Source organism: Canis aureus, chromosome 13 (genome assembly GCF_053574225.1).
Source record: "Canis aureus isolate CA01 chromosome 13, VMU_Caureus_v.1.0, whole genome shotgun sequence".
NCBI classification, from domain to species: Eukaryota; Metazoa; Chordata; class Mammalia; order Carnivora; family Canidae; genus Canis; species Canis aureus.
This window is the reverse complement of record NC_135623.1, coordinates 67,388,105-67,414,380: the sequence shown is the minus strand read 5'-3', so window position 1 is coordinate 67,414,380 and position 26,276 is coordinate 67,388,105. Positions and strand designations below refer to the sequence as shown.

The following is a 26,276-nucleotide window of genomic DNA, read 5'->3' as shown; positions in this document are numbered from 1 at the left end:
CTTTGTTCTTTCTCAGGGTTGCTTTGGCTATCTGGGGTCATTTGTGGTCCCATACAAATTTTAGAATTGTTTTTTCTATTTCTGTGAAAAATGCCATTACAATTTTCATAGGGATTTCATGGAATCTTTTTTTTTTTTTAAATAATGCCATCCAAGAAATAGATTTGACAATACTACTCAAGAATTTTTTTTAATGATTATGTTTTTTGCCCGATGCTAGGATTGATTTTTAGCTTAAATTGAACCCAAAAGTCCTTTCAGAAACAAAAGATCAACCGTTTTTCTATTACTAATAAAGAAGAAACCACCAGTAAAGAAAGAAAAAGGAGAGAAAGTTGTGGACCACAGAACCCAACAGGGAGGTCCTTCCTCATTTTGTGTACACCTGACAGTTCAGCAGACCCTATTGAAAAAAGGATAAAGTTCCCTAGAAATGAGTTTATCATAATTTTATTATTTATGCTATTAGTTTATCATAATTTTATTATTTATGCTATTAACACTAGATGACAATAGACAATCTGATAATTGTAGATTTCCATGGGAAAAATGCAAGACATCCAAAATAGAATGATCAGAATAAAAAAGGAGCATCCCAGATTAATCTAGAAGAAAATTGTTCATTTGACCATACCTGACCAAAGGTTTTCACCATTTGCTAGGTATTGGATATTTAGAATACATGCTCCATGATATTACTAAGCACCTAGTAAATACCCAACACATGCGGGAGAGTCAGTGGCCAATTAAAACATAGACTATGTTGTCAAAGAGTCTAAGGAAACTAGAATTCCACATATTGTCTGTGTGTGTGTGTGTGTGTGTGTGGACACGTGTATTAAATATGAGCTTAATGTGTTCTAAACTATAAATGGTCATATTTTGTAGAATAAACTTTTTCATTCATTATCAATCTTTTCACTGTATTTCTTAATGAACTGCAAGACTACGCTACTGAGAGATAGCTAGAAGAGGCACATTTACCTGGTTTTTCAGTCTGGATAGCAGTGACTCTTTATGACCAGGCCACCTGTTATATCCTCTGAGGAACATGGCTCTAGCAGGCTTATTTGAAGCTCGAAGTGCTATACATTCTGAACAAAGACACATTATTCCTTTAAAATAAGAAAAAAAAATCACTGTGAATGGTTGTACAGAAAAAAGCGATGCTAAGTACAATAGATAAAATAGTTATTAGCTTCCCTTTAAGAGATTTCAACAAGAATCTAAATCTTTTTATGGGGGAGAATCCAATTTTTTCACAAGGTGTATCATTATCATCTGGGCATAATTCATTGGCAGGGAATGATTCCTTACACAGATACTGGTGATAATATAGCATTTGCATTTTTCAGAACTTTATGTTTAAAAATGAATAATGGGTGAGAATAGAATCCTAATGTGTTTCTATCTTCACTGAGACACCAACACCTCGCTAGCATGACTTCATTGTGCCAGACCCGGCTGAAACTGCCAGCTTGATATTTTTAAAAGTATCCCTTCTAACCACCTCACCTAAAACTTCAAAGATGATTATTATAAGCTTATTACATCCTCTTGGTGATTTTTGGTATTTCTGGTAGAGGAAGTTTGCTTTATTTTGACATATGGTATAATGATCACATCCAAATGGACAGCATGGACTTCCACCAAGAGGCCTTGACTTGTTCCTTCCAAAGCTATTTAGTGTCCTCAACCAGACAGCCGTAGTCATGCTTTTAAGTTTTCCACCTGATTTGAAGGGGAGGCGAGAGACCAGCTTGACTATTAATATATCATATATAATATATATGAGTTCAAAAGCCTTCAGTTAGTTTTTTCTCCTCAAATTCATACAAATGGAGTCACATGTGAGAGTAGTGCCTTCAATTGCTTCCATAATGATTAATTGCTGAGCAACAAAGGCTTCCGCAAATCCTCTGAAAGAACATCTTGCTGGCTTACAATTAATGCCTCTCCTTTGACAAAGTCACTAGCAGGAAGAGGGGGAAAGAGCTGATGTTCAATAGTGAGCACACCTCCATTTGTCATAAGCCCAAGCTAAGCTTTTCACAGCTGCTTTTCATTTTCTTTGTCTCCAGCCCAATAACCTCTAAACAAGGGAAATCTCTCCTTAGTTATGACATGACTGAAGCACAAAGTGTTAGCTTTTTGAAACATTCCAACCCAATCTCCTTCCTTTCTCTTAAATACTAAGCATGAAGTCATAAATTAGAAAATGCATAGATTTTCGGTTATAATCCCATTTATTAAGGTCTGACAGAGTAACTCCATCTCGTTAAATCTAGTTGCAGTGCAGTAAGATTTATTAAAGGGAACTGTAATGCATCTCGTTAAAAGAAGAGCTGGGCACGTCTACTATATTCAGAGTTAATGGTGATTTAGAAGAAATGTGCAGAACATTTATTTTTCTTTCTGACTTTATGACATTTTTGAAAGCCACAAAAATAATAAACTATAAAATGTAATTCTTCTCTCTAAAAGATTGTCTTGTGGGTCTGGTATTTCTCACTATCTAAAATGCATTACTGTACAAATTTTGCAGGTACACGCATCTCTGTTAACAGCAGAACACTTGATAACAAGGAAGCCAATTGCAACAAGTCCACGTACTGTGGAGCCGGAGGTGTTCTTCAGTTACTTTCTCATCTAAACGGTCCCATAAGACAATGTAATCTTGGTCCTTTGGCTCTTGCATAACAAACCATTAAAAATAGAAAAATCATCTTAGTGGTAGGGTTATTCTTAAAACTCTGATGAAATAAGCAACAGCAGACTAGTTAAATGGCTAAATAGCAAGATAATAGAGATCACTAGTCGGTTGTTTTTTTAAAATTTTGCCAGGAATGAAAAAAAAATCTGCAAATGTTGCAAATGTTGCTTCGTTGCATTGGCCATTCATATAGGAATGCTTCGACTGGGCCATAAGATCATTCAGTGGTGTATGCCTGAAGCGTATCGAATAAATGTGAAAGAATATTTTCACAGCATTCTGTGAACATGAAAAAATAACTGGCTTCAAAGGCACATATGGGTGTTTTCTTCTATAGGTCCCTCTGGCTGCTGCACACCACTGGGTCAACTGTTTTAATAGGCAAGCGTCTGTGAGCAGCAAACCCAATGTTTTCTGTATCTATTGGTCCTATGGGCACGCAGCAGTCATTCATCTCTATTGGTCAAATCAGTGATGGAATGACTAAGTTGATAGGAGATTTTTATTTTTTTGACTTATAGGTCTCTTTACGTTTTTAGCCAATAAAAGATAAAGTATCAGTAATAGGGAGAAAAAATATATTAATGTCAGTGGTTGGAAATGCAATAATTTGCCAGTTCTTCTATGTGAATTGTCTGCCCTTTGATTTGTGGGCACTGCCTTTGGGCTTTCTGGCTGCCTTTTTTCTTCTACACGATGTATCCTTTTTACTTTTTCTCCCATTATTCCCATGCTTTAGGACCTGGCTTTCCAACTACAGTCCATCCTTATTATCACCTCCTTCATTAGCATAGTGGAGTGTTAATTGTATTTTGACAACTGCTTTCTATTTTTGTGTCTTCTGTTCAATGCCCTAAATCAAGAAGGGATCATTTCTTCACGGAAAGGAAAATCTTCAGTGGAATAATAACAATAAATAGTTTAGTTATTTTTTTTAAACAGATATAATTTGGTCTGAATAAAGATGAAATATTTCCATTATGTTTTGAGCTGAAAAGTTAAGGTCACAGGAATGAAGATTAAAAAAAGGCAAGCCAAAAAAAAAAAAAAAAAGGCAAGCCAAATGAGAAATAAGTAAGAAGAAGGATCAATTGTTAACTAGCATTAGCCAATTATCTAGGTAAATGCACTTTGCTCTTTCATTCCCTGTTTGTGGCCAGTTTACAGAATGGAGACAAGAAGGTTAAAGCAACACTCACAATTGAAATATTTTTGTAACTTCACTCATTTCACTAGTAGCAAAGATTGCCATCATTTATTGGAATTACTATGTGTCAGTCTTTGTAGTGAGAACTCGACCCACATCAGCACACATTTAATCTTCAGAGCAACTCTATGACTTAGACTAAATCTCCATTTTATAGATGTGAAAACTGAGATTTATAGAGGCTGAGATCATATAGCTACTTAGCGGCAGAGTTATGTGGATCCAAAATCCATGCTTGTAACTGAATACTCATCTATGAATTTTTTTTAAAGATTTTATTTATTTATTCATGAGAGAGAGAGAGAGAGAGAGAGAGGCAGAGACACAGGCAGAGGGAGAAGCAGGCTCCATGCAGGGAGCCTGAGGTGGGATTCGATCCCAGGACTCCGGGATCATGAGCTGGGCCAAAGGCAGATGCTCAACCACTGAGCCACCCAGGGATCCCCTCATCTATGAATTTAATGAACATTACTCTGCTGCTGCTCTCAAGGGGACACAGACTATTTGGGGGCACAGGCTTAAATTAATCATTAAGGGTATGTTTGAATTTATATCTTTATTTTATTTACTCATTCCTTTTTAAAAAAATATTTCATTTATTTATTCATGAGACACACACACACACACACACAGAGAGAGAGAGAGAGAGAGAGAGAGGCAGAGGCACAGGCAGAGGGAGAAGCAGGCTCCACTCAGGGAGCCTGACATGGGACTTGATCCCAGGACTCCAGGATTACGCCCTCGGCCGAAGGCAGGTGCTAAACCACTGAGCCACCCAGGGATCCCCCCCCCCCGCTTACTCGTTCTTTTTTTAAAAGAAGATTTTGATTATTTGAAAGAGAGAGCACAAGCAGGGGGAGGGGCCGGGGGAGGGAGAAACAGATTCCCCTCTGAGCAGGGAGCCTGATGTGGGTCAATCTCAGGACACTGGGATCATGACCTGAGCTAAAGGCAGACGCATAACCAACTGAGCCACCCCAGCGCCCCTGTTTCAGGTCTTATATTCAAGTCCTTACCTCACTTTTAGTTGATTTTTGTGTATGGTGTAAAATAGTGGTTATTTCATGCTTTTCTGGCTGTCTAGTTATCTCAACACTATTCGTTGAAGAGATTGGATGTTCTTGGTTCCTTTGTTGGAAATTAACTGATCATAAACATATGGGTTTATTTCTGGGCTGTCTATTCTGTTCTATTGATTTTTTATGCCATTTCCATATTGTTTTGATCATCATAGTTTGGTAATATAGTTTGAAATCTGGAAATGTGCTCCTTCTAGTTTTGTTCTTTCTCAAGATTTCTTTGGCTATTCTTTTGTGGTTCCATAGAAATTTTGGGATTGTTTTTCTACTTCTGTGAAAAGTGCCATTGAAATTTTTATAGGGATTACGTTGGATCTTTAGATGTTTTTAAGTAGCATAGAGATTTTAACAGTATTAATTTCTAATCCATGAGCATAGAATATCTTTCCATTTATTTGTGTCTTCAAAAATATGGAGTAGCTGATGGATTAAAAAAAAGACCCAACCATCTGTTGCTTATAAGGGCCTCACTCCAGCTTTTTTTTTTTATTTATTTATTTTTTTATTTATTCATGATAGTCACACACACACACACAGAGAGAGAGAGAGAGAGAGAGGCAGAGACATAGGCAGAGGGAGAAGCAGGCTCCATGCACCGGGAGCCTGATGTGGGATTCGATCCCGGGTCTCCAGGATCGCGCCTTGGGCCAAAGGCAGGCGCTAAACCGCTGCGCCACCCAGGGATCCCCTCACTCCAGCTTTAAGGACACATAGAGACTGAAAGTGAAGAGATGAAAAAAGTATTCCATGCAAATGGAAACCAAAAGAAAAGCAGAGGTATCTGTGCCTACATCAGGAAAAGAAATAGACCTTAAGCCAAAGGCTGTAACAAGAGACAAAGATTGTCTTTATGTAATGATAAAGACGTCAATTCATCAAAAGGATATAACAGCTGTAAATATTTCTGCATTCAACATAGGAGTACCTAAATGTATAAAACAAATATTAATGGACCTGAAGGGAGAAATAGGTAGCAATATAATAGCAGAGAACTTCAAGACCCCACTTTCAACAATGGATAGATCATCCAGACAGAAAGTCGATAAGAAAAAATTGGCTTTAAGCTACATGTTAGATCAGATGGACTTAACAGACATTTACAGAACATTCCATCCAACAGCGACAGAGTATAAATTCTTCTTTAGGAGAATGTTAGGCAACAAAACAAGCCTGCGTAAATGTAAGAAGATTGAAATCATATCAAGCATCTTTTCTGACCACAATGGTATGGAGCTAGAAATCAATTATAAGAAACTGGAAAATTCACAAATATGTGAAGATTAAGCAAATGCACCTGAATAACCAATGAGTCAAAAAAGAAATCAAAAGGTACTATCTTTTTTTTTTTTTTAAAGATTCTATTGATTTATTAGAGATAGAGAGAGACAGAGACAGAGACACAGGCAGAGGGGAGAAGCAGACTCCATGCAGGGAGCCCGATGTGGGACTCGATCCCAGGTCTCCAGGATCACACTCTGGGTTGAAGGCGGCGCTAAACCGCTAAGCCACTGGAACTGACCCAAAAGATACTGTCTTGATGCAAATGAAAGTAGAAATACAACATACCACAGCTTATGGGATGCAGTAAAAGCAGGTCTAACAGGAAACTTTATAGTGATAAATGCCTACGTTAAGGAAAAGGAAAGATCTCAAATAAAGAAGCTAACTTCACACCTCAAAGAACCAGAAAAAGAAGAACAAACTAAGCCCAAAGTTCTAGAAAGAAGCAAATAACAAAGATCAGAGAGAAAAATAAATGAAAAGAGACTAAAATAGAAAAAAAATAAAAGAAACTAAAAACTGTTTTCCTTTTAAATTTGCCACTTTAAAAAAGTTATTTATTTATTTATTTATTTATTTATTTATTTATTTATTTAAAAGGGAAAGCATGCACATGCATGTGGGGTGAGGGACAGAGGGCAAGGAAGAGGGAGAGAGAATCTGAGGGCAGAGCCCAACTTGGGGCTTGATCTCAGGACTGCAAGATCATGACCTCAGCTGAAATCAAGAGTTGAACATTTAACTAACTGAGCCACCCGGGCACCCCTTGTTGTTTTTCTGGGTTTTGTTTGCTTGTTTGTTTGTTTTAGAGAGAAAGCACATGCGCATAAGCAGGGAGTAGATAGGAAATGTAGAAGGAGAGGGACAGAGAGAATCTTAAGCAGGTTCCATACCCAGTGTGGAGCCCATCTGGGGCTCAGTCTCATGACCTTGAGATCATGACCTGAGCCAAAATCAAGAGTTGGATTCTTAACTGACTGAGCCACCCAGGACCCTAAGAGCTGTTTTTTTTTTAACTATAAATAAAACAAACTGTTAGGTAGACTTACCAAGAAAAAAAGAGGACTCAAATAAACAAAATTATAAATCAAAGAAGAGACGTTACGATTGATACCACAGAAATACAAAGCATCCTAAGAGACTACTGTGAACAATTATATGCTAACAAACTGGATAAATTCCTAGAAGCACACAATATACCAAGACTGAATCATGAGGAAATAGAAAGTCTGAACAGATTAATCATTGGTAAGGAGATCAGATCAGTAATCATAAACCTCCTAACAAAGAAAACCCCAGGACCTGATGGTTTCACTGGTGAATTCTATCAAATATTTAAAGAAGAATGAATACCCATCTTTCTCAAATTCTTCCAAAAAATAGAAGAGGAGGAAACACTCTCAAACTCACTTTATGATTCCTGCATTACCATGTTACCGAAGCCAGGAAAGGACATTGCGAGAAAAGAAAACTATAGGCCGATATCCCCGATTGAACATAGGTACAAAAACCCTCAACAAGTTACTAGCAAACTGAACTGAACAATATATTAAAAGAATCATTCAGGGCAGCCCGGATGGCTCAGTGGCTTAGCGCCGCCTTCAGCCCAGGGCCTGATCCTGGAGACCTGGGATCGAGTCCCACGTCAGGCTCCCTGCATGGAGCCTGCTTCTCCCTCTGCCTGTGTCTCTGCCTCTCTCTCTCTGTGTCTCTCATGAATCAATAAAATCTTTAAAAAAATAAAAAAAATAAGAGAATCATTCAGTACAATCTGTTGGGATTTGTTCAAGGACGTTTCAACATCTGCAAATTGTGATACAGTACAATTAACAAAATAAGGGTAAAAAAAATCCTATGATCACCTCAATAGATGCAGAAAAAGAATTTGACAAAATTCAATATGCTTTTGTGATAAAAATGCTGAACATCCTGGGGACAGAAGGAGCTTCCCTCAAAGTACTAAGGGCCATATATGACAAACCTACAGCTGATGCCACACAGTAGTGAAATGCTGAAAGCCTTTCCTCTAAGATTAGATTCATCTCTTTTCTTCTTGTCCAATATATCCATCAGAACAGTTCTTGGTTCTAACTCCAAAATACATTCTTTCCAACGTTCTCAATCATGATCACTATCACTTTAGACCAAGATACTACTGTTGTGATGCCCTCACTATTGTAGGACCTCACCAGTCGGGTCCTGTGTTTCCACAGTCTTGTCTCCTCTACGAATGACTTCTTGCATTCACCCATTTAAATAATTTCTCAGTACAAAGGAATTCTTCCTTTAAGTCATAGGAACAGACATGTTCTTAAAAATAAACACTACCTTTAATTCCACAAAAGATTCAGGTTTGGATTTCTTTGTAGATTCTCCCCAATTAGTAGTTATTTTGCAAGTTGCCATCCAGATTAAGCCATCAATGAGCACAGGGGAGGAGTGTTGGCATTTTTTTATTCTTGGGGAAATAGACGTAGGTTTCAAATATTTTACATACAAATGATGTTTTTATTAAAATTTCTTTGCTGTACAAAATTGAGAAACAAGCTTCCGTTTGTGGATTCCTGCTTAAAGGTCAAGAACATAGTCCACTGACTACAATGAATCTGTGTGTTTTTACCATGATCGTGAATAAACAAAAGGCAAGCCACCATTTCTGTGATTGCAATGTTCCTCCTATTTCATTTGGTTCTTATAAAAGCATCAGGTGAATAGCTCTGCCTCTATTTTCACTGTGTGACCATAATAGCAAACAATTACAACCAGGCTCGTTTTTCTTATTTACAAACAACAATTTTTATTAATACTTCACTATTTTAGCTTGTGGATGACAAAAGTCACAGGGCTTAGGGGCTAAAGAGGAGGGGAAAGTTAGGGTATGTATTCTACTTAGATTTGTATCTTCGTTAGTTAATGCTCTGTTTTGCTTCCTGAAATGTCCTCTGATAGATGTCAAATCAATAACACTTAAACCATAAGAGAACCCAAAGACTAAACACTTCTAAGGGGGAAAAAAAAAGATTTGTATGATCGAATTGGGTTCCAAACATACTAAGAAGCAGAAGTGATGGTTGTTAACTTGGTTATGGTATGGAAATTCGGTTAATAGGGATTCTGAGGATGACCGCTGGTCACATCCTCACTCTGGTGTGTAGATTAGAGCCTAAGAACTGTTCTCCTCCTCCTTCTCCCCTTTTTCTCCTCCTCCTTCTCCCCTTTACCTCCTCCTCCTTGTCCTCCTCCTTGTCCTCCTCCTTTTCCTCCTTCTCCTCCTCCTCCTTCTCCCCTTTACCTCCTCCTCCTTCTCCTTCTTCTCTTCCTTCTCCCCCTTCTCTCCTCACATCCTCCTCCTCCTCCTTTTTTCTCTTAAGAAGTCTTCTAATTAATGCCCCTCTGACAGTGCACATACAAAAGACAGATATGCCTGTTTGTGGATTCCAGGGCCTATTACTCATTTTGTTTCTCAGCTCTTGGATTCATCCTCTTGTCTGGTCTCCTCATCCTCATCCTCCCCAGATCTTGGATATTACTAACTTAGCGACTTCCACTTTACTACTGTATTTACTCCTCTGTGTATTCAGTTGAAAGCACTGCTGGGCGGGAAGTAGAGAAGAAGGAAGTGTTAATGCTATGAAGTTTCATTTGACTACATCTCTAAGATGTATAATGAAAAGCTCTTGCAACTTTAAATTTGATTTGCTATAATTGAATTGTGGTTGCAACTCCCTAGCAACATGTCTATTAAGTGAGGAAGACCTGTGTTACTGTTTCTTTGCAAACTGGCTAACCGGAAGGCAAATTTTTATCAAGTGGTATGTAGTGCTTGTGCTAATGGAAGAGGTATTTCAAAACTGTTCATAATGATAGGTATTTTTTAAAATATTTTATTTGTTTATTCATGAGACACACACACAGAGAGAGAGAGAGAGAGAGAGAGAGAGAGAGAGAAGCAGGCTCCATGCAGGGAGCCTGATGTGGGACTCGATCCCAGGACTCCAGGATCACGCCCTGGGCGGAAGGCAGGTGCTAAACCGCTGAGCCACCCAGGGATCCCCATAATGATAGGTATTTAATGTATTAAAGGATACATACAATATTTGTGGTTATTTTTGAATTCTTTGTATAAATTATTTACTATATAGGCCTCACGAAAAATTCGTTACTAGCTTCTTGGTGAGGCTGGCATTTTTTATATATACTTTTGGGCTACTCCTCATTGTTAAAATATAAGTTAGCTGTGTTGCAAGTTATTTTTAAAATGCATCCTGGTTATTTTGGTTCCAAACTCCTCCAGTGCTGACTAGGAGGGTCTCAGTTGTTTTCAGCTGTTCTTTTTTAAGAGGCAAATAATAATCTATATTGTTAGTGGTTAGTATAGAATTTTTTCTTGCCTTTCAGAATTGGAGAAAATCCCTAAGGGTTAAGAGCAAGGCATTCATATGGGATGGTGAGACTTCTGTGGTTTTTTTGCTGTGGTTAAATTTGCATTTAGGCGGCCAGTACATGGGAAATGAAAGATAGTCTTAGTGGTTCCTGGAATTTAAGTGTTCTTGGATTCTTGTGCTACAGAAAAAATGAACATGGGAGTTTTCTCCATCCCAGGTAGATGGCTGAGAAAAATTATTTGACTTGCAACATATTTGGGGAAAAACTAGGAAGTCCTGTGAAATTTCAAGAAAATAAGGTATAATGTATGCGGACACTTGAACTTCTCCTTTATGCTGTGTGGCCCCAAACCTCTCATGATACCTTCTTGTGTTCCTTTTCTCTAAACTAACTCTTTTCTCCCTGATGATTGTGAATATTTTTGCTATTTTGCTGTTTGGTTCTATTAACTGTTTTACTTCTTTTATTAAAAAAAATTCTCTTTGCTGTTATTCAAGTCAGTCACTGTACAGAGATGATGTTGTCTCTTATTATAAATGATGGTTCCCCATGTAGTCTGTGAGACAGTACGTCAGAAATTACAAAGGCACTTAATGTGTAGATTCCTCCCCCCCGCCGTGTGTGTGTGTGTGTGTGTGTGTGTGTGTGTGTGTGTGTGTATCTGTTTCCTGGGTTTTACCCCATTTCCCAGACAATTCTTATACAAAGCACTGTGTGAAAACCCTTCTGGCACATTCTAAACCACCACACATGACCCTTACAGAATAATGAAGGTTGTTCTCAGTTGGGTCAGATACTCAGATAGTAAAAGTTCTTTAGGGGGGTTATGAAGAGATGAATTTAATTTTTAATTTAAATTCAATTTGCCAGTATATAGTATATATCATTAGCTTCTGATGTAGTTTTCAGTAATTCATCAGTTGTGTCTAACACCCAATGCTCATCACATCACGTGACTTCCTTGATCCCCATCATCTAGTCACCTGGCCCTCCCACCCATCTCCCCTTCAGCAACCCTCTGTTTGTTTCCCAGAGTTAAGAGTCTCATTCATGGTTTGTTTACCTCTGATTATTTCCCATCCAGTTTCCTGTTCTTCCCTTGTGGTCCTCTGCACTATTTCTTATATTCCGCCGATGAGTGAAACCATATGATGACTGTCCTTCTCTGATTGACTTATTTCACTCAGCATAATGCTCTCCATTTCTATTCACATAAATGTAAATAGTAGGTAGTCATCCTCTCTGATGGCTGAGTAATATACATATCACATCTTGTCTATCCATTCATCTGTTGAAGGACATCTTGACTCTTTCCACAGTTTGGCTATTGTGGTCATTGCTGCTATGGACATTGGGGAGCAGGTGTCCTGGTGTTTCACTGCATCAGTATCTTTAGGGTAAATCCCCAGCAGTAAAATTGCTGGGTCGTAGGGCAGGTCTATTTTTAACTTTTTGAGGAACCTCCACACAGTTTCCCAGAATGGCTGCACCAGTTCACATTCCCACCAACAGTGCAAGAGGGTTCCCCTTTCTCCACATCCTTACCAACGTTTGTTGCTTCCTCTCTTGTTGATTTTCACCATTCTCACTGGTGTGAGGTGGGATCTCATTGTGGTTTGGTCTGTATTTCCCTGATGGCAAGTGATGCGGAGCATTTTCTCATGTGCCTGTTGGCCATGTGTATGTCTTCTTTGAATAAATGTCTGTTCATATCTTCTGCCCATTTCATGATTGGATTGTTTGTTTCTTGGGTGTTGAGTTTGGTAAGTTCTTTATAGATCTTGGATACCAGTCCTTTGTCTGATGTGTCATTTGCAAATATCTTCTCCCATTCTGTAGGTTGTCTTTTAGTTTTATTGACTGTTTTGTTTACTGTGCAGAAGCTTTTTATCTTGATGAAGTCCCAAGAGTTCATTTTTGCTTTTGTTTTTCTTTCCTTTAGAGACGTGTCTTCCAAGAAGTTGTTGCTGCTGAGGTCAAAAAAGGTTGTTGCCTGTGTTCTCCTCTATGATTTTGATGGATTCCTGCCTCACATTTAGGTCTTTCATCCATTTTGAGTTTATCTTTGTGTATGGTGTTAGAGAACGGTCCAGTTTCATTCTTCTGCACATGGCTGTCCAATTTTCCCAGCACCATTTATTGAAGAAACTTTTTTTTCCAGTGGATATTCTTTCCTGCTTTGTTGAAGATTAGTTGCCCATGGAGTTGAGGGTCCATTTCTGAGTTCTCTATTCAGAGACAGAATTTTTTTCTCTCTGTGTATATGAATATCCCTCTTATGAGTTCTTTCTCTTTTACAGGAGTTTCCTGTGGGTTTGGGGTATTAGAACGAGACCAGGTCATTGTAGCTTGTGAGGATGTGCCAAAATGAGCTTAGAGGTAAGGGGAAAAGAGGCAGAAAATAGCATTGAAGCGGGCTTTCATTTTGGGGCAGTTCTTGGATTAAAGTGGACAGAGCAGATAGGGTCCTCTCAGCTTTCACAAGGTTCAGGGAATGGAGTCCTGGCTAGTAATAAGATATTTCTTTGCTTGGAAGACATCATCTTTATTGTAAATGCTCCTTGGAGAAATTGCTGGTGCAGCTAACTTCATGGAAGAAAATGTGATATGACTGGTGGAGTTATGGTTCTACTTCAAGTCCTAGGAGACATGATTAGCCAAGAATGCTACAGAGAGAAATTGTGTATGTTGTAGTTAGCAGTAAAAGTCCTAAGGTGCTTCTGAGTGTGTCACTATCCTGGGGGACCTATGCCTTTTTTGACTGTCATGTCACATTTAAAAACAAAATAAAAATAACATGATCCAAGCCCATTATTAAAAAAATCAAAGTTATCAGTATTAAAAAGCCTTTTTGAAGTCTTTCCCTTGATATGTGCTCCTGGACTATCACTATGGACTTTCTGCTCTTTAATTTCTAAAATGTAGTTTTGTTTGGGTTCCATTTGATTCTGTGTTGACTATGAGAGCCCCAGTACTCTACGTGTTCAAAGCAGGTTCAACTGCTAAAATATAGCCTACACCGCAGAGAAACGAAGCCTTGTAGGTCCTTTCCAGGCATTTGCAGGCCTGTGGATGGGTTCGTGAACTCTCACAGAGGGATGGTTTAACCCACATTCATCCTATTTAACTTGACCATTTAAAAGGCTGACCTTTTTATAATGTAGCAACTAGAACAGATTCCACATCTCTTTTATGGTTGAACTGCTTTCTTTCTAACTTGTTATTTTTTATGTGTGAAAGGCTTTAGATCAGATACTGAGAAGCTCATCACACTAAAGGGAGCTTAATTAATGTCAATGGAAAATTCACAGAGAAAATAAAAGCAGCAAGCAATAGAAATCACATAGGCTAGATCTAGAAGCCCATTGGGAATAAGCCCACGAGGCTTAATGTCTGAACACAGTCTATCAGATCAAGGAAGGGAGAATAAAAAGTTGAATCTAAGTTAAAAGAGAAATCCCTCATTGCTAGCTCAAAATTCTGCATTCAGAAAATCCTAAAGGACCAGACATCCAACAGAGTCAAATCCCTTTGCTTTTTTTCTTTTTTATTTATGTTAAACTAGATTTTTGTATGATATGGCATGTGATAGGGCAGGCCTCCAGGGAAGCCTTTCACAGGTGGACCTAGGGCCTGGTTTGGGAGTGAAAGTATGGCTTGGAGTATGATCACCTTGGTGACCTTTATCACACAAGTATGAATGTTCTTTCAGGCGAAGCCAGGAGAATCATCAAGCACTTAGCATATGTTGGGTCTATGACAATTGTAGATTCTTTGGGTCACTGTTTTCTAATGGCTTCTATCTTCTTGCTCTAGTCTTCACTTGATTTGACCCTTTGGTGGTGTGACATGGCACCGTGGACCAGTACTCTTGAGACTAATTCAAAAGACTGAATCTAACAAGATGTTTAACATTTCTTAATTCTCCTGCAACCTCTGATTATGCTTGCCATTTGTGGATTATGTATTTTCTAAGGTCTAGGTTATAAAAATAATCAGACATTTCCCAAATAGTTGTTTGGCTGTTGAGGGTTCTGATAGAAACGCCAACAGACTTTTGTGCATATTGCATAGATTGTCGTGGGAATGTCAAGAGCTTGCAGTCTTTTTGGTAGCATAGCAACAATTCCAGGCATGACTGTTGTCAGCACACTCAACAGAACAGCATGTTCAGGGCTTTCTTGTAAGGCAGTAGTAGCTGAGCCAGTCTGACCCAAGCTTGCCCTGGACTGATTATGCCATGCAAGGTGCTAATCCCGTGGAAGGGAACTGAATTGTGTTTCAAAACATTCCCCTTTTGTTGTCTTATGAATCAAGTTGTGTTTAAGGGCTTTTGTTATTTATGTCCACACATGAAACACATCTTATGGTATTAAGATAAAAAAAAAATCCTCTTATATTTCATTTAAGATGTTAGCTCCAAAATGACTAAATATTTACTGAAAAAGGAGAGCTTTCTGTCCATTGATGTGATTGTCTGGACATTAGCTTATAGTTATTGGTTTAATTTGCTCCACTCCTCTCCCCTCAACAGTGATTTTCTTTTTTTTTTTTTTTTTTAAATTCTTTATTTATTTATGATAGTCACACACAGAGAGAGAGAGAGAGGCAGAGACATAGGCAGAGGGAGAAGCAGGCTCCATGCACTGGGAGCCCGACGTGGGATTCGATCCCGGGTCTCCAGGATCGCGCCCTGGGCCAAAGGCAGGCACCAAACCACTGCGCCACCCAGGGATCCCAACAGTGATTTTCTAAAACAAAGTAAAACCAAACCAAACCAAATCCAACCAAAGAAAGACCAAGTAAGTTCTGCAACACCAAGCAGCTAACGTTTGGGCATCTCCACTATTTGCACAAACAAAACCAAGCATTTCACTAATATCATCTGATATTCATGAACCCTAGGGGTTATTATTATCCCCATTTTACAGATACAGAATCTGAGGCCTAGAGAAAATGATTTTATCAAAACCACAGAGAAAGTTGGAGGTGGGATGGAGGGCCAGGTCTATCAGACTTCAAAACCTGTTCTACAAGCCACTTTCTCTTTTTCTTCAAGGACTGTGATTTGCCCAGCACGGGGCCTGACACGTTAGGCCTAGAGTGACTATGTTTGGACTGATTTGATCCAGCTTGACACATATATTCAGTTATAAAATAGTGGAGGGTAAGAGGGTGCTCTACATTTCTCTAGATACTTTTTTTTTTGTTATTAAGGTTTTAATTTTAATTCCGGTATAGTTAATATACAGTGTTAAATTAGTTTCAGGTATACAATACAGTAATTCAACACTTCTGTACCTTAGTCCATGCTCATCATGATATGTGTATGTACTCTTTAATCCCCCTCATCTCTAGGTTCCTTAAATTATATTTGGGATTCTTTTGGAGAAGTCGGAACGCCAGGAACCCAATATAAAACTCAAGAACCTTATAGATGTGGTATAGACAGCTCTCTTACTTGGGAACTTAGTTTTCATGGCCCACATGACAAGCTGGCAAATGGGAGAAGTGAGGGACATTTTGCTGAAGGAGTCGAATGAGGTGAGTAAAAGGGAAAGGAAATGGATAAATTTGTTGTTGCCTCAGAGGTTAATGGAAAATATCCATGCTTTGCTGAGCATAACTCACTGCATAAAAGATGTAGCAAAGTTGCTTAACAAGGTCACTCAGCTCTGGGGAGATTTTTGATCTATGTTCAGTCAAATCCTTTCACCTGCAGTGGCCGGTCAAACTTTGCAAGTGGAGTCAACCAAATTAGTCACCCGAAATTCAAGCGCCTGGATTGCACTTTCTTAGGATTTAATTCCTTGTCACTGTCGCCACCTGGGAATGACACCTCCTAATTGAGTGTATTCAGTGATGCCCAGAGGCTTCTCTGCTATAAGCCCCAGAGGACACCTATTTATCTTATTTAGATTCAGGCTATTTGCTGACGAAAGGCATTTGTGTCAGCAGAAGGAGCCAGCTTTGGAAAATAAGGAAGATTCCAACAGTGTAGTGATCAGTTATCACTGCATCACTTTCTAGATAAACAAAAAAGAAATAAAATTGTTTAAAATGTTGAAAGAATAAACATCGGGTTAAATATTAAAACCAGCATTTTTTGGTCTCAGCTGCCATCATGAAGCATAGTGCCTTGGCCCAATTCCAAGCCACTCAGTATAATGTTTCTATCCAGAGCCCACAGTAATGAGAGGAGATGTCAAAACCACCTATTCATGGTGATGCTGCATTACTCGAGGTCAGTCTCCTGGAAATCCTTGAACCTTACTATTTGAATTTTATCATAATGAGCTGTGATGACATGCCTTGATGGATTCTGTTTCTGAGAATATTACAACACGTTGACTGCTTACTATGATGTTCTAGCAAAAGACTTGTTTTCGTAGGATTAGATCTATTGACTTCTTGTGCAGTGACTGAGCTCTTCAACAATTGTCACCACCATCTTGGCTGAAGTATTGGGTTTAATTAGATGCCTCTCACCTGAACTATGGCGGCTACTTTGGTCTTCCCCGCTCTTGTTACTTCCCACACCAATTATTCCTATGCCTGCCTATTGCTGAGATATGAATCATAACTTTGTCTGTGACACTTTTTCTGCACATGCAATTTTTATGTCTCCGTATTGCCTACAAATGAAATCTAAAAATCTTAACCCAACACAGTCTTCCAAGTATTTGTCCCACATTTAATGGTCCTGCATTGAAATCTAGCAGTGCCCTCTGTATGCAACAGATATTCTTCTCCCATATTTTTGCTCATGTTTCCATTGTCTCCTGAAATTCTCACCTGCCCTGTCTTATGGACATATTTTCCCTCTGAAAGCCTATCTTCTTCCTTGAAGTTCTCTGTTGCTCTCAACAAGGTATATTTTCTTTCCTTTGAACCTTTGTGGTATTTAGCATCTCTCAATGGTAATTATCTTTACTCTTCATTTTCATTCTTTATTTTGTCTCTATGGTCATTTATAAATGTGTATCCTCTAACCAGGTTGTAAGTAATACGAGGTTTATGTCTTATCTTTGTTTTACATACAGGAGGATCTTAGTTAAAATTTATTGATATGAATTGAGCTCTTGCTATTAAGGCCAATTTAATTTCTTCCAAGCTTCCACTTGTTTCTTTTCCATCAAGAGAATAGTATCATTGGTGATACTCTAGCACCTGTAAGTTCATTTAACAGTATTTGAAATACTAATGTCTGTTGGATGTGATCCATCTCTAATGTGGAAAGCAAGTGGGTTAAAGCTCATAGGAAGAGGCTACATTTTTATCTGAATTTCCTCCTACTTTGAGTTCTGTCATCACAGGAATTAGCCTCCTGTGGCATTTAATTACTTACAATGCTCCAAACTACTTGTCATTCTACAAAATTGGTTAAACATTGTGTTTTGTTAAAGATGATAAGTAAAGCTCATTTTCCTGTAATTCTACATATATTTACTCTGGCAGGAACTTGAAGGTGGAGATTGTACCCAGTAGCCTTTTTACACTTAACTGTTGTTGTTGTTGTTGTCATTTTTTTGTTTTAGTTCTCAACGTCTCCTCTGGCATTTCAAGTACTCCAGAGACGAAAGTGATGGGTATGTGTTTCAACAGTTTGAAACTATACTGAGACTCCACTCAAGAATAGTAGCATTTCAAACTGAATTGAAGTGAAAGTTCATCTTACAGGCTATCATGCTTCATGAGGGACGCACAGGACAAGAATTTGCTAAAGGGTCAGTGGGCCATTCAATGATATCTAGTTCTCTCCGGTTCACATACATGCCTGAAGACTTAAAAGCCAGCTCAGAACTCCAATGACGTTTCAGGCAGAAACATAAATTGGAATTAAAGTCTAAGTTTAATTAAAGTTAAGTTAAAACTATTGTTCAAAATATTATTTTGGCAGCTTATACACCATAATTTAAGCTTTCTGTGTAAACTCTTCAAGATCTGATATGTGTGTATAATTATACCCAATCATTAACTTCCTTAATGCCTCTGTAATGGCACCTATTGTACTTTTGTTGTCTAGGGCCTTTTAGGACAATCTAGAACAGTTAAATAATTTCAAGATAAAACAGAAAAAAAAAATCCCTCTCCATTTTTAGGCATGGACTAGATACCATTTTTTTGGCCTAACTAAACTCTGAACTGCAATGACAGTGACTCTATTTATATATATCATAGTTACCATCAAGAAAAAGGTGTTTAGGGGCACCTAGGTGGCTCAATGGGTTAAGCATTTGTGTGGTTAAGCGTCTAGTTTTGGCTCAGGTCATGATCTCAGGGTCCTGGGATCTAGCCCTGCATTAGGCTCCCTGTTCAGTGGGGAGCCTGCTTCTCCCTCTCCCTCTGCCTCCTCCCCCTTGCTCATGCTCTGTTTCTCTCAAATAAATAAATAAAATATTTTTATTTTTTAAAGAAAAAGGTAAGGTGTTTATATCTATTCCTGCTGGTGTTAGAACTTGTATACTTGCCAGCCTATACAGCTTTGAGATGTTGTTATAATGGGCTTTTTATAAGCATGATGATACATCTAACTTCCAGTTTCTGTTGTTACTTTCCTCTTTATTGGAATATAGCAGCAAAATTAATGACCTTTAAAATAAATATGCACTAATTTTAGAATAATATGCCTTAAGTTGCTCTAGAAATAGCGGTACTGCAGAGGCACAGTCTGGTGAGCAAACTTAGCTAGTAATCATCCCAGCATGATGGCAGGTACTTTTCAGTTGACATCAGTCATTCTCAGCCACGTAGTGCTATGGGGCGCAGAGGCTTTGGGATTATGCTCAGTGACATTGTTTTGTGATTGTTAGCATTAGAAGGTGGCTCCTGGATGAAGGAGCAATGGAGATTATTCTGGAGCCTACGTTTGAAAAAGGCAGCAGATCACCAACACTGGCAATGTGTTGTATCTTAGAGAAATCTTAGCAGACAAACACTTGACAGGACCACAAAATTAAAAAGACTGCCAAGTCTGGGACGTTTTTGAATATATTAACTTTTTATGCAGTAAAGACAGAATGGCCCAACTGATAATTGTACATGAATTCTGGCTGCTATTCCAGTGCACATTTTCATAACTTATATTTAAACTTTTTAAGTTGAGGTATAATTGACATACAACAATTATGTTAGTTTCAGGTGTACAATGGTTTGATATTGTGTATATCAAAATAATCACCACATAAGTCCAGTCTAGTCTATGTCACTACATAGTCCCCAATTTTTTTTCTTGTGATGAAGATTTTTAAGATGCCCTTCTCACAATTCTAAAGACGTAATACATTATTAACTATAGTCACCATGCTGTATATTGCATCCACTTGACTTATTTTATTTTATTATTATTTTTTAAAGATTTTATTTATTTATTTAAGAGAAAGAGAGAGAGAGAGAATGAGAGAATGTGGCAGGTAGAGGGAGAGGGAGAAGCAGAACTCCCACCAAGCGAGGAGCCCACTGCAGAGCTTGATCCCAGGATCCCGGGATCATGACCTGAGCTGAAGGCAGATGCCTGACTGACTGAGCCACCTAGGTGCTCTGACTTATTTTATACTTGGAAATTTATACTTTGTGACCTCCTTTGCCTCTATAGCCCACTCCCTGCCCCCTGCCTTTGGCAACCACCAATCTGTTCTCTGTATCTATGAGCTTGTGTTTTTTGTCTTTTGGGTTTTACGGTATTACTTTTACTGTGTCTGATTTATTTCACTTGGTATAATGCCCCTGAGGTCCATCTATGTTGCCACAAATGGCAAGATTTCATTCTTTTTTTATGGCTGAATAATATTTCATTGTGTATTTTCTCTTTCTGTTCATCTATGGATGAGCAGATAGGTTGTTTCCATATCTTGGCTGTTGTAAATAACCAATATGCGATAAACCCCTATGCAATAACCATAGGGGTACTTATATATTTTTTTCAAATTCGTATTTTGTTTCTTTGGATAAATGCCAAAAAGTGGAATTGCTGCATTATATGGTAGCTCTATTTTAAATTTTTTTGAGGAACCTCCATAATATTTTCTATGCTGGCTGCACCCATTTAAATTCCCACAAATAGTGCACAAGTATTCCCTTTGCTCTACAACCTCACTCACTAACACTTGTTATTTCTTGTCTTTCTGATGTAGCCATTCTAACAGGTGTCAGGTGGTATCTCATTGTGGTTTTGATTTGCATATCCCTGGTGACTAGTGGTGTTGAGCATCTTTCCATGTACCTGTTGGATAAATATTTTTTGAATATTTGTTTAAAATCAGCTATTATCTCGATTTTATAAAATGGTAAAAATATATAACTGACAATGTTTTAAAGTATTGGAAACTATCTCAATGTTTTTTCTTTTTAAAAAAGATTTTATTTATTTGAGAGAGAGAGTGCGAGTGAGGAGGGGTGGTGGGTAGAGGAAGAGGGAGAAGTAGACTCCCCACTGGGCAGGGTACCCTACTTGGGGCTGGATCCTAGAACCCCGAGATCATGACCTGAGCCAGGGAAGACACTTAACTGACTGAGCCACCCCAGGGTCCCCTCATTTTTTATTTTCTTATGAGAAAACTAATACTTCTTTAAACATTTTAAAAGTAACTTGATTTTTTTGTGTGTGTGACCCAAACCAACCTGTTAGTAGAAAAAGCTATTTTTGGAGCCAAGCATATTGCAGTATGAAGGGTGGGTGAAAACTGTTTACTTTGTTATTTTTAATTCATAGGATTCATAGGCATTTCATATAGACCACCCCGGGTCAGTTCTATGTTTATAAATTTGTGTCTATCCATATTTTGGTCAGAGTGCTGGCAGGAAGCAAGTGACCTTTGAGGTATGTTTGATGAAGGGGCTGTTTTAAAGTTGCGGGTAGCTCGGACTCCTGGATGGCTCAGTTGGTTAAGTGACCTGCTCAGGTCATTGTCTCAGGTTGTGTGATCAAGCCCCAGGTTGCTTGCTCAGCAAGAAGTCTGCTTGTCCCTCTCCCTCCTCCTCCCCCTCCCCCTCTGTCCCTCTAGTACAAGTGCCTGCTCTCTCTTTCAGTCTTAAATAAATAAATAAATAAATAAATAAATAAATAAATTTTTTTTTTTTAAAGGTTGTGGGTAGCTTAAGCTAACCAATAGGGAATGCTAATAGCAATTATGGGAAATCATTACCATCTTTGGCCTGATGGAACAATGAAGGCATTTTTACTGGAACCATGGGAAAGGTGTGGCTGCAAGAAAGGGACACTCAACAAAACAGGTATGTAGCTACTGTCTCCCTGCTGGCACGGAGGGAGCTGGGGAATCACTACATTCTTTTTCGGATAGCATTCCAGCACCCTGCTGTTCTCCGCTGGCCACACCTAACCAGAAGCCAGGGGCAAGGTAATTGGTTGATCTGATCCTCAGGGGCCAGCCCCTGGGTCATAGAACAGGAGGGCAGTAGTGGATCTGGACAGTGTGGATCTGGAAGGTCAAATGGAAATGCTAGCATACCTATTATATCGTCAGATCTTTTAAATAATGACAGTGAACATGTTCATTCACATGTGTTGGTAGAAAATCTTACTGGCAAAATATCTCAAAACCTTAAAAAAATTCTAATTTTAAAATGTAAGCAAATTTTATAAATATGCACAATGACCAAGCTTACGAGAATGTTATTCAAAATAGTGCTTAAAATAGTATAGAATTGGAAATAGTTCTAAATGCCTTAAAGCAAGAAATTGATGAAGTAAGCTGTTTATTTACATTTTTTTTTTTTTAGTTTTAGTTTAATTCTCATTAGCGAACATACCGTATAATATTAGTTTCAGGTGTACAATATAATGATTTAACATACAACACCCAGTACACATCACAAGTCGTAAGTTGCTGTTAATTGATACAGAGAAGTAATATTAAATCATGTAAAATGATGCAGAAGCATATCTTATGATGTGAAACTCCATCTCATAATTTTTTTTTAAGATTTATTTCAGAGAAAGAGAGTGTGGGTGCGTGGAGGAGGAGCAGAAGGAGAGGGAGAAGGGAAGCAGACTCCCCACTGAACATGGATCCAGATATGGGGCTCAATCTCACAACCCTGAAATCATGATGAGCCAAAACCAAGAGTTAGAGGCTTAACTAACTGAGCCACCCAGGCACCCCCCATTTCATAACTTCTTATAAAATAGTCTTAGGGTATGACCTTATTTTTGTATGTAAAGAAACAAAAGATTAGAACGGAGGTCATCAAAAAACAGTAGCTTTTCTGGTATATTATAGATGATTTTTTTAAATACATGTATTGGTTTGTCCGTAATTTCAGTATGTTTTTCATGGTGAATATACATAGTGACTTGGTAATTCAAATAATATTTTCAGTTAGGTCAAATAAAAACTATGCTGAAAGGGGAGCCCTTGAAGGCCTTGCATAAGGAACAAGGCAATTTTGCTTCAGTTAGGAAGCATAAGGTCCATGAAAGTCCCTGTTGGGATTGTAGAAATCCCAAACTGAATCAGGAGTCAGGCCGACGGAGGGGCACCTGAGTGGTTCAGGCAGCTAAGCGTCTGCCTTTGGCTCAGGTCGTGATCCTGGGGTCCTGGGCTGGAGCCCTGGGTCTCCGGCTCCCTGCTCAATGGGAAGCCTGCTTCCCTCTCTTCCCTCTGCTCCCACCCCCACTCATGCACACTCGTCTTTCAAATAAATAAATAGAAATCTTTAAAAAAGAAACAGGAGTCCAACAGATGGAGTTCAAAACATTCGTGTTACCACTGATGAAACTTTTAGACCAGGGCTTAGGTAGACAGAAGCAATAGGTCGCCAAGTTCTATTCTCAGACTAAGACAGCTAGCTCTTTCCGTTAGAGCTGGCTCCTTACCCTCCCGTCTGTGCGCCCCGGGGCCCTGTCCCTGGGTGGTGTAGAGAAGCAGAGCAGTGTGCTCCGGCGGGAAGGCCAGTCACAGAAATAGCTGTGTAGGCCCAGTTCTTTGTCTAAACTCAGTAGTCTGAAAAGTCAGTTCTTCTCTCAGGATGGAGAAAATAATGAAAGAACTGCATGGGAAAAAACCCACCAAATACTTCACTCTTACATTAAAAAAAAATCAATATATGGGTGCTCATAAGCTCCTGTTATCATTTCTTTGATACCGAGCTAATAGGAATTATATTCAAATTGATTCAACAGACATTATGTCACCTGCTATCAGCTACGTCATTGACAGCTGCTAGGGATGTACATATGAATAAGACCTGGCCCCCGAAGAGCTCACACCCTAGAGGAAGTAATAGGATCACACCCCGCAAAACTAACCCGCAGCCCTCTCTGTATGTTCAACTGCCTCGCTCACCTGTTTATACTTTAGGCTCTCAAAGTCAGCATGTCCACAACAAAATTCATTATCCTTCCTTGTGAAATTGTACCTGTTCTTGGTTTCCCTTTTTTGGTGAGGGGAACGGTCAACCCAGTGGCTCATGCTGAAACCTGGAAGTCCTCTTCAGCAACTCTTCTCCTTTAATCCCACATCCAACAGAGGATCAAGTCTGGTCAAATCTATCCCTAATTATCACTTGATTTCGTAATCCCTTTTCCATTTAAATGGTCTCTTTCATCTGGGTGATGCCAGATGCTGCCTAATGGATCTTCCTGCCCACAAATTCCTATCCTAAAATGCTGCCTCATGTTGGCACTAGAGTGACTTGTATTATATGCATAATTATGTTCTTTCCTTATATAAAAAGTATTGGATGACTCCAAGGTTAGACTACAGCCCTGTGGGCAAAGATTCCTGTTATCTTCTCTCTCTAGTTTTTGCACCTCATTTCTCAGCACATGCTTTTTGTTGTTTATTTTTATTTTGGTGTTCCCAGCATAACAAAATATATGTGGTCTCCTTGTGTGGCATTCTCTTACTTGTCTGGTCCTTGAACCTATTGTAATTTTTGTTTGGGATACTCTCTCCCACTCTGACAAACTCCAAATTGTTCTAAAAATGCTATTAAAGCAGCACTCCAGTGGTTGAGTTGAATTGCCATCTTCCAAAAGCTATATCTAAGACCTAACCCATAGGTATCTATGAATGTGACCTTATTTAGAGAAATTACACTTTTACAGATGTGATTAAGGCAAAGATCTCAAGGTGAGATCATCCCCAATTAGGATGGGCCACAAATCCAATGGCCAGTGTCCTTATAAGAGACGAAAAGAGAGAAGACACAGAGACATGCAGAAGGCCACATGGGTGAGGAGGCAGAGATCAGCATTGTGCTTCCACAAGCCCAGGAACAGCTGGCATCACCAAATCGGGAAGGGAAAGGAAAGATCATCCCCTGGAGGATGGCCATGCCAACAGCACATTGATTTTGGACTTGTAGCCTCCAGAACTTCGAGAAAACGGATTTCTGTTGTTTTAATCCATCCATTTTGTGGTCCTTCGTTATAGCAGCCCTAGGAAACTAATGAAACCCCTTCCATGGTAAGCCTGTCTTGGGGAAGCAGTATCAAGTTTACGGCTGTACATGCGGATTTTGGTCTCAGGCAGACCTGTATAGTGAACTCACCTTAGTAAAGAATAATTGTAATTTGGGGCTAGATTTCTGATTTCTCTGAGCCCCAGTTTTTTCATCTGTAAAAGGAGTCATAATATTGACCCTATGGGATTGAGGGGTAAATCATGGGAATCCCTGGATGATGTATAAGACAATAAAGACAACCGATGGTATTATTCTTCTTCTAAAACCCTTACCCCCTGTCAAAATTAAGTGCCTCCTTTTTCTGTGTTCCCTTAAGCAACTTTTACAAACTCCCATTATGGTGCTCATTACTTTGTAATCCCTTTATTTTTATATAAAATATGTTTACAAATATTTTCCCCCAGCTGCCTATCACACTCATTAAAGGCACAACCATATCTTATTCACTCTCATCTGCCCAGTATGTCAAACAGAGCCACGCATGTGGTAGGCAGGGACAGTTGAATCGAGGGACTGTGGTACCGTGGTGCTTTCCAGGACGGGGCCTGGCGCTACACTACAGAAGTGGATGTTATTCTGTGGTGCTCTGCAGGACTCAAAGATCTATAGGACTTATGGGAAAACTCTTGCAATTTATGCAGAGACAGCAATTGACCCATATAAACCCATTTATTATTGAACTGCTTTATTGGTTTTTTTTTTAAGATTTTTATTTATTTACTCATGGGAGACACAGAGAGAGGCGCAGAGACATAGGCAGAAGGGGAAGCAGGCTTTCTGCAAGGAGACTGATACGGGGTCTGATCCCAGGACCCGGCATCACAACCTGAGCCAAAGGCAGATGCTCAACCACTGAGCCACCCAGGTGCCCCTGAACTATTTTATTTTCAATTTTAAAATCACAGAATCATAAACTAATGCAGGCCTATATCTTCATGACGTTGCGCAATAATTTCTTCCTCTAAGTCTATGCTGAGACTCCTCCCCTCCCCCCTTCCTGGGCCACGTTAATACTTTCATTTTCTGTTTTATACATTTCTACTGTTGCACTTTCAGAACAGAATAGTTCACATTTATTTACCTAATTGTCTAGGCTATACAGTGTTTGAGGACAAGCTCCACGTATTATGTCTTTATCTTTAGTGCCTAGCCAGGTGCTTAAGTGTGTAATAGGCAATAATGT

At 38.9% G+C, this 26,276-nt stretch overlaps 1 long non-coding RNA gene across 3 annotated transcripts in view; it reads left to right on the top strand.

The window, feature by feature from the left end:
* LOC144281702 (uncharacterized) overlaps positions 1 to 25,696 on the top strand; it is a 32,030-nt gene extending 6,334 nt beyond the window's left edge. For 2 of the 3 annotated variants that reach the window (XR_013350123.1, XR_013350122.1), the window contains 6 exons: positions 15,726 to 15,833; positions 16,025 to 16,210; positions 16,783 to 16,910; positions 18,205 to 18,255; positions 21,750 to 21,898; positions 24,735 to 25,696. This is a non-coding gene — a long non-coding RNA (uncharacterized LOC144281702). The remainder of the gene's footprint in view (positions 1 to 15,725; positions 15,834 to 16,024; positions 16,211 to 16,782; positions 16,911 to 18,204; positions 18,256 to 21,749; positions 21,899 to 24,734) is intronic. The other variant, XR_013350124.1, reaches the window with a different exon arrangement.
* Positions 25,697 to 26,276: the final 580 nt, after the last annotated feature.